At 33.3% G+C, this 14023-nt stretch overlaps 2 pseudogenes; both read left to right on the forward strand.

The window, feature by feature from the left end:
- The first annotated feature begins 23 nt into the window (after positions 1–23).
- On the forward strand, positions 24–788 carry LOC125420211 (small ribosomal subunit protein uS2c-like; annotated as a pseudogene).
- A 9214-nt stretch (positions 789–10002) lies between these two features.
- Positions 10003–11569, forward strand: LOC132799865 (acetyl-coenzyme A carboxylase carboxyl transferase subunit beta, chloroplastic-like; annotated as a pseudogene).
- Positions 11570–14023: the final 2454 nt, after the last annotated feature.

The following is a 14023-nucleotide window of genomic DNA, read 5'->3' on the forward strand; positions in this document are numbered from 1 at the left end:
AAACAGAAGAAGTGTGGGGAGAAATGACAAGAAGATAGTGGAACATCAATTTGGAAGAGATGATGGGAGCAGGAGTTCATTTTGGTCATGGTACAAGGAAATGGAATCCTCGAATGGCACCTTATATTTCTGCAAGGTGTAAAGGTATTCATATTACAAATCTTACCATAACTTCTTGGTTTTTGGTAGAAGCTTGTGATTTAGTTTTTGATGCTGCAAGTAGGGGAAAACAATTCTTAATTGTTGGTACCAAAAATAAAGTATTAGATTAAGTAGCACGGGCTGCAATAAAGGCTCGGTGTCATTATGTTCATAAAAAATGGCTTGATGGTATGTTAACGAATTGGTATACTACAGAAACGAGACTTCACAAATTCAGGGACTTGATAATGGAACAAAAGATAGGGAGACTCAATCGTCTTCTAAAAAGGGATGCGGCTATGTTGAAGAGACAATTATCTCACTTGCAAACATATCCCGAAGAGATTAAATATATGACTGGATTATCCGATATTGTAATAATTGTTGATCAGCAAGAAGAATCTATAACTTTTCGCGAATGTATGACTTTGGGCATTCCAACAATACAAATTGTGACCCAGATCTAGCAGATATTTCAATTCTGACAAATAATGACGCTATAGCTTCAATTCGATTAATTCTTAACAAATTAGTATTTGCTATTTGTGAGGGCCGTTCTAGCTATATACGAAATTCTTGATTAATAATAAGATAAGTAAATTATTTTTGGAACTCCATAGAATAGATTTATTGAATCGGTTACTATTTCTGACTCGTACAAAAGAGTTAAAAATAATCGAGGATATTATGCGATTAGTAGGTGTTCAAAATATCCAATGCAAGTATGCAAATAAAAAATGAGATGGTTGAATCAAAATAATTCCTTTTAAAGTTCTACTTCTTTCAAAGGTTAATATGAGTGTTTTATTATGTTCCATCAACACACTAAAAGAGTTATACGATCTATTCGATGTGGAAGTAGGCCAACATTTCTATTGGCAAATAGGAAGTTTTCAAGTCCATGGCCTAGTACTTACTACTTCTTGGGTCGTACTTGCTATCTTATTAGGTTAAGCCATTATAGCTGTTCATAATCCACAAACCATTCCGATTGATAGTCAAAATTTCTTTGAATATGTCCTTGAATTCATTCAGGATGTGAGCAAAACGCGGATTGGAGAAGAATATGGTCCCCGGGTTCTATTTATTGGAACTATGTTTTTATTTCTTTTTCTTTTTGAATTTGTCAGGGGCTTTTTTATCCTGGAAAATCATACAGTTACCTCATGGGGAGTTAGCCGTGGCCACAAATGATATAAACACTATTGTTGCTTTAGCTTTACTCACGTCAATAGCATATTTATATGGGGGCCTTTCAAAAAAGGGATTAGGTTATTTCGGTAAATACAGTCAACCAACCCTAATCCTTTTGCCCATTAACATTTTAGAAGATTTCACAAAATCCTTATCGCTTAGTTTTTGAATTTTCGAAAATATATTAGTCGATGAATTAATAGTTGTTGTTCTTGTTTCTTTAGTGCCTTTAGTGGCTCCTGTACCTGTCATGTTCCTTGGATTATTTACAAGTGGCATTCAAGCTCTTATTTTTGCAACCTTAGTTGCAGCTTATATAGGCGAATCCATGGAAGGTCATCATTGATTAGTTTTCGACATAGTCTTTTTTTAGCTTAGCATGACGGCATGTCTATATGTCTCAAAGTAATCCACTTAACTTAAAGAAGAAAAATATACAAATAAGATCGAAATAAGAACAAAGTATATACGATCTAGAGTAATAGTAAAAAGAATGTTACAATATTAAGTTAAGGAATTGTAAAAAAAAAAAAAAAAAAAAGGAAAGAGATCTAAAAGATCTTTTTCCTCAAATTCTTTTCTGGTCGATTTATACCACTCGACAATGAATACTCCCTTTCTATTGATATTTCATTCAATTCACCGATTGACCCAAAAAAATTAATAAATAATAAATTACATGAACTTCGACAAACTCAATCCTAATATTTCTATGCAATGATTATGACTAACGAATTTGTCAGTTAAATTGATTGTACTCATGGGAGATAATGATAAATAAAATGGGGTTGATTAGAGGAGTATCGGGGGTTGAACTAGATGTATGTAATCTAATTGTTATAAGACAATTCTGATGTATGTTTCAAAGAGTGATGCTAGAATCTGACTGAATCTAAGATACGAATAGTTGGTTTATGTTATGGGGGAAAGACATGTATATGTGATATTCAATATTAACTAGGTATATGAATTAAAGATATATTTAATTTGCCCTACTATTATGTTATGGATTTCGATAAGGATTCCACTATTTAGATAAGGATTCCAATATAAGTACTTCCATTTTGACTGTAATTTTTTTTGAACATTGAATGAATTTAAATCTAAAAAAAGAGCAAAGAATTCAAAGAATGGAGCTGAAAAAAAAAATATAAAAGAAAGAACTGGCCGAACAAAAGTCGTACAAATTAAAAATTACATGTATAGGAAAATATTGAAGCAGTTCTATTGCTTCAAGAATATTATTATTTCAATTCATGGTTTTTAGTGACTTTGAATGGATAAATCTTAGCGATAGAATAAGTAAGCCATAATCCGCCATAATCCATTGATTTCTGCCGCTTCTGTTATTGTTGCTGGATTGGCTGTTGGGCTTGCTTCTATTGGACCTAGGGTTGGGCAAGGTACTGCCGTGGGCCAAGCTGTGCAGGGGATCGCTAGACAGCCAGAAGCATAGCAAAAAATATGATGTACTTTATTGCTTAGCTTGGCTTTTATGGAAGCTTTAACAATTTGTGGACTGGTTGTTGCATTAGCACTTTTATTTGCGAATCCCTTTGTTTAAACTTTTACCTTATTCCTATTTAATTTAGAAAAATTATAGAATAAAAAAATATAGATAATTAATTTATCTATAAGAATAAGAAAGTGGAGATCATATGAAAAATGTAACTGATTCTATCCTTTCCTTGGGTTATTGGCCATTCACTGTGAGTTTTGGGTTTAATACCGATATTTTAGCAACAAATCCAAAAAATCTAAGTGTAGTCTTTGGTGTATTGACTTATTTTGGAAAAAGGAGTGGGATGCGAATCCGCTCAAGCTCGTACAATCGACAACTCGCTAGGGTACTGACCTGATATGGATGAAAACTAGGCCAATCACTAGGGCTCAAGCTAAGAGGTTTAAGGACAACCTTACTGCCTTTATCTAGAAGTAATTCATTCTCAAAAGGGCTTGTCCATACCTGAAAATAAAAGACATGTTTTAAGCATCCAAGTGGTGGAGGCTGGTACATCGGACACCCATACATCAGACATTTTATACCGGACACCCATACATCGGACATCTGACCTAAGATTTCAAACATCGAACATCAGACATAAGTTAGCTCGGACATCAGACACACATAAGTTAGCTCGGACATCAAACATAAGTCAGCTCAGTTGTCAAACTAGTCAACTCATTTTCGAATTTGCGTTTGACTTTTTGGGTTTTTATTTATTTATTTGCTGGAAAATAAGTTAGGAAAGTTATTATTTTATTATTTTCATTGCAAATTAATTAATTGCTACTTCAAAATAAGGGAATTAATTAATCCAAATTACATTAGGAAAGGATGTGAAATTAGGCAATTTCCTAATTGGATTCTATGTTGGCTGAAATTTCCTAATCCTTTTAGGGTTTTATTTTGTTCATTCAAAGCCTATTTAAAGGCTTATTTTCAATGAGAAATCAAGCTTGAATTTTATATAGAAAATTATTTTGAGACTGAATTCTCTTTGTTCGTGAGAATTATTTTATATAGACCTGCATATAGAAACAAATGAGCTACAAAAACAGGTAAGTGAGTTACTTGAGAAAGGCTATATTCGTGAGAGTATAAGTCCATGTGCTGTTCCTATTTTATTAGTACCTAAAAAAGATGGTTCTTGGAGAATGTGCATCGATTGTAGGGCTATAAATAATATCACCATCAAATATAGACATCCAATTCCTAGATTAGATGATATGCTTGATGAATTGCATGGTGCGTGCTTATTCACTAAAATTGATCTTAGGAGTGGATACCATCAAATTAGGATGAAAGAAGGTGATGAATGGAAAACCGTATTTAAAACTAAATATGGGATGTATGAATGGTTAGTCATGCCTTTTGGTTTAACTAATGCACCTAGTACTTTTATGAGGCTTGTGAATCACGTTATGCGTCCATTTATTGGCAAATTTGTGGTTGTGTACTTTGATGACATTTTAATGTATAGCCGAAACTTAGATGAACATGTAGACCATCGTAGGCAAGTTTTAAATGTTCCTAGGAGAGAAAGGTTGTTTGCTAACATGAAAAAGTGTGACTTTTGCAAAGATGAGCTTGTTTTCCTAGGATTTGTAGTAAATGCTGCAGGAATTAAAGTTGACCAATCTAAAGTTCAAACAATCAAGGAGTGGCCAACACCAACATCTATCACCTATCTATCACCTAAGTGAGGAGCTTTCATGGTTTGGCAAGTTTTTATCAGAGATTTGTCAAGGAGTTTAGCACCATCGCAGCACTTTTGAATGAAGTTGTAAAGAAGAATGTTGGCTTTAAATGGGGGGAAGTATAAGAAAAATCTTTTAATTTGTTGAAACAAAAATTATGTAATGCACCTTTATTAGTTTTGCCAAATTTTTCTAAGACTTTTGAAATTGAATGTGATGCTTCGGGTGTAGGTATTGGAGTTATATTAATGCAAGAAGGAAGGCCTATAGCCTATTTTAGTGAGAAATTAAATGGAGCTACATTAAACTACCTGACATAAGACAAGGAGATGTATGATTTGGTGAAGACTTTAGAAACATGGCAGCATTATCTCATGCCAATAGAATTCATGTTCATATGGATCATGAATCTTTGAAGCACATTAAAGGCCAAGGAATGCTCAACTGAAGGTATGCCAAGTGGACTGAATTTATTGAAACTTTTCCATATGTGATCTGCTACAAGAAAGGTATGGAAAATGTGGTTGTCGATGCATTATCCCGAAGGTATGTTCTCTTTTCTACCTTAGATGCTAGATTGCTGGATTTTGAACAATTAAAGGAAATTTATGAGCATGATAGTGACTTTGGAGAAATATTTAGAACCTGTTACAAACATGGATTTAATAAATATTACATATTTGAGGGATATTTGTTTAAGGAAAACAAACTTTTTGTGCCTATGTAGCATTAGGGAGTTATTAGTTCGGGAAGGTCATGGGGGTGGTTTAATGGGACATTTTGGTGTTTTTAAAACTTTATCCTTATTGTAAGAACATTTTTATTGGCAGACATGAAGAGAGATGTTGAGAAAATATGTGAAAGGTGTTTGAAATGGCGAAAGACTAAGTCCACATTGAAGCCGCACGGATTGTACCAACCTTTGCTGATTCCTTCACATCCTTGGGTAGATTTGTCTATGGATTTTATTCTTGGTTTGCCTAGGTCAAGGATAGGTAAGGATTCAATTTTTGTTATTGTAAACAGATTTTCTAAGATTACACATTTTATTGCATGTAATAAAACTGATGATGCATCTAATGTAGCTAATTTATTTTTCAAAAAAATTGTGAGGTTACATGGAATGCCTAGGACTATTGTTTTGGATAGGGATGCTAAGTTCTTAAGTTACTGTTGGAAAATTTTGTGGGCTAAGTTAGGTACTAAGCTTTTATTTTCAACTACTTGTCATCTACAAACTGATGGACAAACCGAATACACCTAGTAGTTTCATGAGGCTCATGAATCATGTAATGCGTCCATTTATTGGTAAATTTGTGGTTGTTTATTTTGATGACATTCTAATATATAGCCGAAATTTGGATGACCATATGGAGCAACTTAGGCAAGTTTTACAAGTTCTTAGAAAGGAAAGATTGTTTGCTAACATTAAAAAATGTGAATTTTGAAAAGATGAGCTTGTGTTTCTAGGATTTGTAGTAAGTGCTGCAGGAATCAAAGTTGACCAAGCTAAGGTGAAAGCAATTCAAGAGTGGCCGGTTCCTACTTTTATCACCCAAGTGAGGAGCTTTCATGGCTTGGCAAGCTTTTATAGAAGATTTGTCAAGGATTTTAGTACCATAGCAGCACCATTGAATGAAGTTGTTAAGAAGAATGTCGGCTTTAAATGGGGGGAAGTACAGGAAAAATCTTTTAATTTGTTGAAAGAAAAATTGTGCAATACACCTTTGTTAGTTTTGCCAAATTTTTCTAAGACATTTGAAATTGAGTGTGATGCTTCGAGTGTAGGTATTGGAGCTGTCTTAATGCAAGAAGAAAGACCCATAGCCCACTTTAGTGAAAAATTAAATGGAGCTTCCCTAAACTACCCGACTTATGACAAGGAGATGTATGCTTTGGTGAAGGCTTTGGAGACGTGGCAGCATTATCTCATGCCAAAGGAGTTTATGATTCATACGGATTATAAGTCTTTGAAGCATATCAAGGGTCAAGGAAAGCTCAACCAAAGGCATGCCAAGTGGATTGAATTTATTGAAACCTTTCCATATGTGATCCGCTACAAAAAAGGTAAAGAAAATGTGGTTGCCGATGCATTATCCCAAAGGTATGTACTCTTTTCTACCTTAGATGCTAGATTGCTTGGATTTAAACAATTGAAAGGACTTTATAAGCATGATAGTGACTTTGCAGAAATCTTTAGAACCTGTTTGAAACATGGATTTAATAAATTTTACATATTTGAGGGATATTTGTTTAAGGAAAACAAACTTTGTGTGCTTAATTGTAGTATTAGGGAATTATTGGTTCGGGAAGGACATGGGGGTGGTTTAATGGGTCATTTTGGTGTTTTAAAAACTTTATCCTTGCTACAAGAATATTTTTATTAGCCTAACATGAGGAGAGATGTTGAGAGAATTTGTGAAAGATGTTTAAAGTGCCGAAAAACAAAATCAACATTGATGCATATTCTTGGGTGTTTGGGTAGATTTGTCTATGGATTTTATTCTTGGGTTGCCTAGGTCAAGGACAGGTAAGGATTCAATATTTGTTGTAGTAGATAGGTTTTCTAAGATGGCACATTTTATTGCATTTAATAAAACTGATGATGCATCCAATATTGCTAATTTATTTTTCAAGGAAATTGTGAGATTGCATGGAATGGCAAGAACTATTGTTTCAGATAGGGATGCTAAGTTCATAAGCTATTTTTGGAAAACTTTGTGGGCTAAATTAGATACTAAGCTTTTATTTTCAACTACTTGTCATCCACAAACTGATGGAAAAATCGAAGTAGTAAATAGAACCTTGTCTGCATTGTTAAGAGCATTAATTACTAGAATTTTAAGAACTTGGGAAGAATGTTTGCCTCATGTTGAATTTGCATATAATAGGTCTTTACATTCAGCAACTAAATTTACTCCATTTGAAATTGTTTATGGTTTTAATCCTTTTACTCCATTAGATTTAACACCTTTACCTTTAAGTGAGCGTGCTAATCTAGATGGAAAACAAAAAGCTAATTTTGCAAAGCAGATTCATGAGAAGACACGAGCAAATATTGAGAGGAGGACCGAGCAATATGCAAAGGTGGCTAATCAAGGCTGAAAATCAACAGTGTTTGAACCTGGAGATTGGGTGTGGCTGCATTTAAGGCGATGGTCCTTTTCAAGTTTTGGAGAGGATAAACGACAATGCCTACAAACTTGATTTACCGGGTGAGTATAGTGTTAGTGCCACCTTTAATGTTGCTGATTTATCTCCTTTTGCTGTAGGTGATGACTTCGATTTGAGGAAAAATCCTTTTCAAGAGGAGGGGAATGATGCGAACCCGCCCGAGCTCACACCACCGACAACTCGTTGGGGTACTGATCCGATACGGATGAAGACTGGACCTATCACTAGGGCTCAAGCTAAGAGGGTTAAGGATAACCTTGCTGCCTTTATCTAAAAAGTAATTCATTCTCAAAAGGGCTTGTCCATACCTGAAGATAAAAGACCTATTTTAAGTATCCAAGTGGTGGAGGCTGATACATCGGATACCCATACACCGGACATTTTATACCGGACCCTTGCCTCGGACATCGGAGCCTTGCCTCGGACATCTGATCTCAGACTTCGGACATCGGATGTAACTTAGCTCGGACAGACACCAGCTGGCTCGGCCAGACACAACTTAGCTCGGGCAGACATCAGTTAGCTAGGATAGGCCATAAGTTAGCTTGGACATCAGGCAGACATAAGTTAGCTCGGTTGAAGACATAATTCAGCCTAGATGTCAAAGTCAACTCGTTACCTAATTTGCGATTGATTTTATTTCTTTTTGGGTTTTTTATTTATTTATTTTCTGGACAAATAACTTGAGGAATGTTTTTATTTTATTCTTTCCATTGTAAATTAATTAATTCCTAATTTAATATAAAGGAATTAATTAATCAAACTTAGATTAGGAAAGGAAGTATAGTTTCGGCTAACTAGGTTTCTTTATGTGTGTGGCAGGTTTTTCCTAGGGTTTCTAGGGTTTATTTTGTTTCTTTCAAAGCCTATTTAAAGGCTTATTTTTTCAATAAGAAAAAAAAACCTTGATTTGATTAAAAAATACTTGTGAGATTAATTATCTCTTTGTTATTTGAGAACACCTAAAACACCATTACAGAATTAGTTGTTTTAGCTTGACTTATCAATAGGTTTTCCATCCCCTATTGTGGAGTCTACATTATACCAAGGTTTCTAACCACAAGTTGGTTAGGGGTTAGGGTCCATTCCATTAGAACTTGAACTTAATTGAGATCCGGGCTAATATAATATGGGTTTAGGAGCAGGTCGTCCTAGGTTCATATCATTAGGTCTCTCTGGCACGTGTTATCCCTATGGCTTTAGGCGGTATTCATGTTTGGCATATGCCCGCTCTAACCAAGATCTTTAGAGATGATTCCATACTACAGTTCAGAGGAAGAACTTTAGGAAACCATTGGGGAATTGCGCTCGGTGCCGTAGCTAATGGAGTAGCTTTAGAAGCATGTGTACAAGCTCGTAATGAGGGATGTGATCTTGCTCGTGAGGGTAATGAGATTATTCGTGAGGCTAGTAAATGGAGTCATGAACCAGCTGCTGCTTGTGAAGTATGGAAGGAGTTCAAATTTGAATTCAAAGCAATGGATACTTTGTAATCCACTAATTACTTGCTGTTCATTCTCTTAATTGTAATTGAAATTAAACTCAACCTAATCTTTTAGTAAAAGGATTTAGCCAAATACAAAGATTTTATCAACTTTTGATAGATACAGACCCATCTAGATATACAAGATCTTAAATACAAAATATAAGGCGAAACAACTTAAACATTTCTATTGTTGTATTGGATCCACAATTAATCCTATGGATCCTTAGGATAGGTGCATCTTTTTATTTTTTATATTATGTATTTTAATTATCATTTTTGTAATTATATTTTTATTTTAAATATTATTATATCTTGTTTATATATTATCATACTTGCCGTTTTAGATCATGGATCGAGTCGAGTATCACAATTTCTTCTACCCATCCTATATATTGTCCTTTTCATTCTATGTTGGAATAGAAATTGATCAGTAGGCCAGATTTTACAAAAAAGGGTTCTTCATATTCATACGAGAAAAAACTTTTTCTTTTTCTGATGTGAATTTGACACAACATGGAAGAACCCGCTACTTGCTATTTATAATATAAAAAAAGCATTTTTCAATTATTTTGAATTGAAAAAAGATTTCATCCTATTTTATCATATATAGAGAAGAGATATTATGGATTCTTGCAAGGGATAATCACTTTTTTTTTTCAATATCTACTTGTTACTAATTAATAATCCTACCGATTGGATTTATATGCTTATTCTGATTCTAAATTCTAATCGAAATATTCAAATGATTTTTATCAAATGACTATTCATTTATTGTATTTTCATGTAAATAGCGGCAAGAAAGCTCTATGGAAAAATGTCGTTTCGATTCGATGTTGTTTAGGAGAGGGTTAGAATATAGGTGTGGGTTAAGTAAATCAATGGATAGTTTTGGTGGTCCTTTTGAAAATGAAAATACCCGTGTAAATAAAGATCCGATTATAGATCATATGAATAAAAAAATTCCTAATGGAATTAATAGTTATAGTAATGTTGATAATTTAGTGGGTGTCAGGAGGTACATTCGAAATTTCATATCTGATGAAACTTCTTTCTTTAGGGATAGTAATAGGGACCATTATTCCATATATGTTGATATTGAAAATCAAAATTTTTGAGACCGACACCGATCATTCTTTTCCAAAAAGTTCTTTTTATAGTTATGCGAATTCTATATCTAAAAGTGACAATCCTCACTATTATCGTTACATGTATGATACTAAATATAGTTGGAATAATCACATTATTAATTGCATTGACAGTTATGTTTGTTCTCAAATCAGTACTGAGCATTATATTTTAAGTAGTGGTGTCAATTCCATTGATAGTTACATTTATATTTACATTCGTGGTGAAAGCGATAAGAGTAGTAAAAGTGGAAGTTCCAGTATACGAACCAGTACAGATGATAATGCAAAAACTCTAAGAAAAAGAGAGTTCGTGAGAGCTCTAACAGAGATAAGAAAAAGAAAAAGGGATTTAGAGAAAGCTCTAACTCAAGTAAAAGAAAACAAATTAAAAGTAAATAAAATTTTAAAAGAAAACAAATTAAAGAAAGCTCTAGCTGAAATAAGAGACAGAAAAAGTGATTTAGAGATAACTAAAAAATACAAATATTTATGGGTGCAATGCGAAAATTGTTATGGATTAAATTATAAGAAATTTTTTAAACTTCAAATGAATATTTGTGAACATTGTGGATGCCATTTGAAAATGACTAGTTCATATAGAAAGTTCGTTGATCTAGGTACGTGGGAGCCTCTGAATGAAGACATGGTCTCTAAGGATCCCATAAAATTTCATTCGTAGGATGAACCTTATAAAGATTGTATTGATTTTAATCAAAGAACGACAGGATTAACTGATGTTGTTCAAACAAGCATAGGTTGACTAAATGGTATTCCTATAGCAATCGGGGTCATGGATTTTTAGTGTATGGGGGGTAGTATGGGATTGGTAGTGGGTGAGAAAATCACATGTTTGATTGAGCATGCTACCAATAAATTTTTACCTCTTATTCTAGTGTGTGCTTTTGGAGGAGTAGGTATGCAAGAAGGAAGTTTGAGCTTGATGCAAATGGCTAAAATATCTTCTACTATATATTATTATCAATCAAATAATAAGTTATTCTATGTATCAATCCTTTCATCTCCTCCTACGGGTGGGGTGTCAGCTAGTTTTGGTATGTTGGGAGATGTCATTGTTGTTGAACCAAATGCCTACATTGCATTTGTGGGTAAAAGAGTAATTGAACAAACATTGAATAAGACAATACCCGAGGGTGCACAAGCGGCTGAATATTTATTCCATAAGTGCTTATTTGATCCAATCATACAACGTAATCCTTTAAAAGGTGTTAAGAGCGAGTTATTTTAGCTACATGCTTTCTTTCCTTTGAATAAAAAAATGAAATCAAAAATAAAATTAAGGAGAGCCATATATCTTTATCCTTAATTTTATCCTTAATTTAATATTCAATAAATTATTAAATTTAATAAATTCAAAAATTTATTACTTGTTTTGTGGTAACCAAGTAGTTATTTAGTTTCTAGGAAGCAAAGTCAAATTTTCAAGAATGGATTTTTCTTTGGTAACATAATATTGAATGGGAAAAAAAATACATGCGGATACTTTTTTTTTTATTGATAGCCCTGATTACTAATCAGGTCAGGAAATCTCACTCAAACAAAATAAAAAGAGCAAATTCTGTCTCTTTCGTCCATGAAATTGGATGAGGGGGTCCTGCATCTTTCTATATCCCTAAAAAATCCCCGATTTTTACTAAGAATCTCTTTTGTCGGATCGTATTATAATGAATTTTTTCGTGAGGGGAAAACCAAAAATGAAGAATAAAGAAAATAATAAAAAAGTGAATTATCATACATATATTGCATGTAGAAAGATGAATAACCCAATTTATTTACTTATTTTATTTACATATTTACACTTTTGATTTACATTAATTATATTATATAAGTACTTAGTGATGTGATTTCGCCCGAGCCCGCTCAACCGATAACCTGCTGGGGTACTGACCCGACACGGATGAAGACTAGGCCAATCACAAGAGCTCAAATTAAGAGACTTAATGACAACCTGGGAGCATTTATACAGGGGGTAATCAATCTCAACAGAGCTTGTCCATACTTGAAGATACAAAGCCTATTCTAAGCATCCAAGTGGTGTAAGCCGATGCGGACCCGGGTAGCAGTTTTGGTGCAAATATGGACAACGGGCAGCATGAAATGGTTCCAAATCTTTATGGATTCAATACATATGCCTAAGAGGTCATGGAATCAAGTTAAAGCAGCCTCAAATACAATCAAAAAGGGATTGTACGGACAGCATCAACAATTTGGCCGAATTTGCTGTATTGCTTGCTAGCTTTACTATATTTTACTGTATTAGACTTTTCTTATTTTTCCAAGCATGGGCAATGTGTGGGACTTCATATTCAGCTTATTTGGCATTCTAAAAAGCATCTAGAAGCTGATTTAGAGCTGAAAGAGGTCAAAGATTGATCAAAGTCAACTTGATCAAAAGGCTAGCATTTTTAGTTTCCTAATTTGTTTTTAATTTTTGTTTTAGGAAACTACCATTACTTTTTGGCTTTTATTATTTAAAAATAAATTTAGGAAAGGAAGTATAGTTTCGGCCAACTAGGTTTCTTTATGTGTGGTGGCCGGTTTTCTTTATGTTTTAGGGTTTTATTTCATGGCTTTGTAGCCTATTTAAAGACTTATTTTTCAATAAGAATACAACTTTGATTTGATTGAGAAAATACTTGTGAGATTAATTATCTCTTTGTTATTTGAGAACACCTAAAACACCATTAGAGAATTGGTTGTTTTAGCTTGACTTATCGATAGGTTTTCCATCCCCTATTGTGGCGTCTACATTATACCAAGGTTTCTAACCATAGGTTGGTTAGGGGTGGAGGTCAATTCCATTAGAACTTGAACTTAATTAAGATCCAGGCTAATATAATACGGGTTTAGGAGCAGGTCGTCCTAGGTTCGTATCATTTGGTATCAGAGCCTAGTTTTGTCCAGGTTTGATCTATCTTTTTTTGCTTTATTTGTTTTTGTGTTATTCTGCAATTTTAGCATTAGGTTAAGGTTGCTTCTATCATCATACACGTTCTGCATTTAAAAATAAAATAAAATTGATTCCTAGTTGAATTAGGATTTCCTAGTTTTATCGTATTTTTGTTTCCTAGTTTATTGGTTGTTTTTTTTTTAATCATTGTTCTTGTTAATTTTGGTTTTTGTTGATTTTTCTTTGCTGTTTTAGTCTTCAATATTTTCATTCATATATTAAAAAAAAAAGAAAAGAAAAGAAAATTCAAACAGATATTAAAAAAAAAAAAAGAAACTACACTTTTGTTTTTGTTGGAGGCCACGGGTTTGGTGGATTTTTGGTGAGGAATTGCAATTTTTGGTGTTTATCTTTGCTACTGCAATTGTTTTATGGTCTGTGAGTAAAAAGAAGGAAAAAAAGAAAAAGAAAAAAAAAAGAAGAAGGCTGAATATAAAAAATATATATACATATATATCAGTTTGTTGAAAATTGGTGTTGAAGTTTGTTGCTGGAAATTTCTTTTAACTGCTGCCTTGTTGGTTATTTATTCCATATTTGGAGTATTTGGAGAGTTATTTTTGCTGCTGGATATTTGAGTTTGAGTGCTAAATTACTTGGATTAAAATTAGTTAAACGATTTGATACAAAAACTTGAATTACAAAGAACAACAACCAACAACTTTTCTATATTTTTATTCAATTTGATTCTTGTTCGTATTTGAGTTTATTTTTCTAGAATTTTATTCTTGA

The sequence above is a fragment of the Ziziphus jujuba genome, chromosome 11, assembly GCF_031755915.1.
Source record: "Ziziphus jujuba cultivar Dongzao chromosome 11, ASM3175591v1".
Lineage (NCBI taxonomy): Eukaryota > Viridiplantae > Streptophyta > Magnoliopsida > Rosales > Rhamnaceae > Ziziphus > Ziziphus jujuba.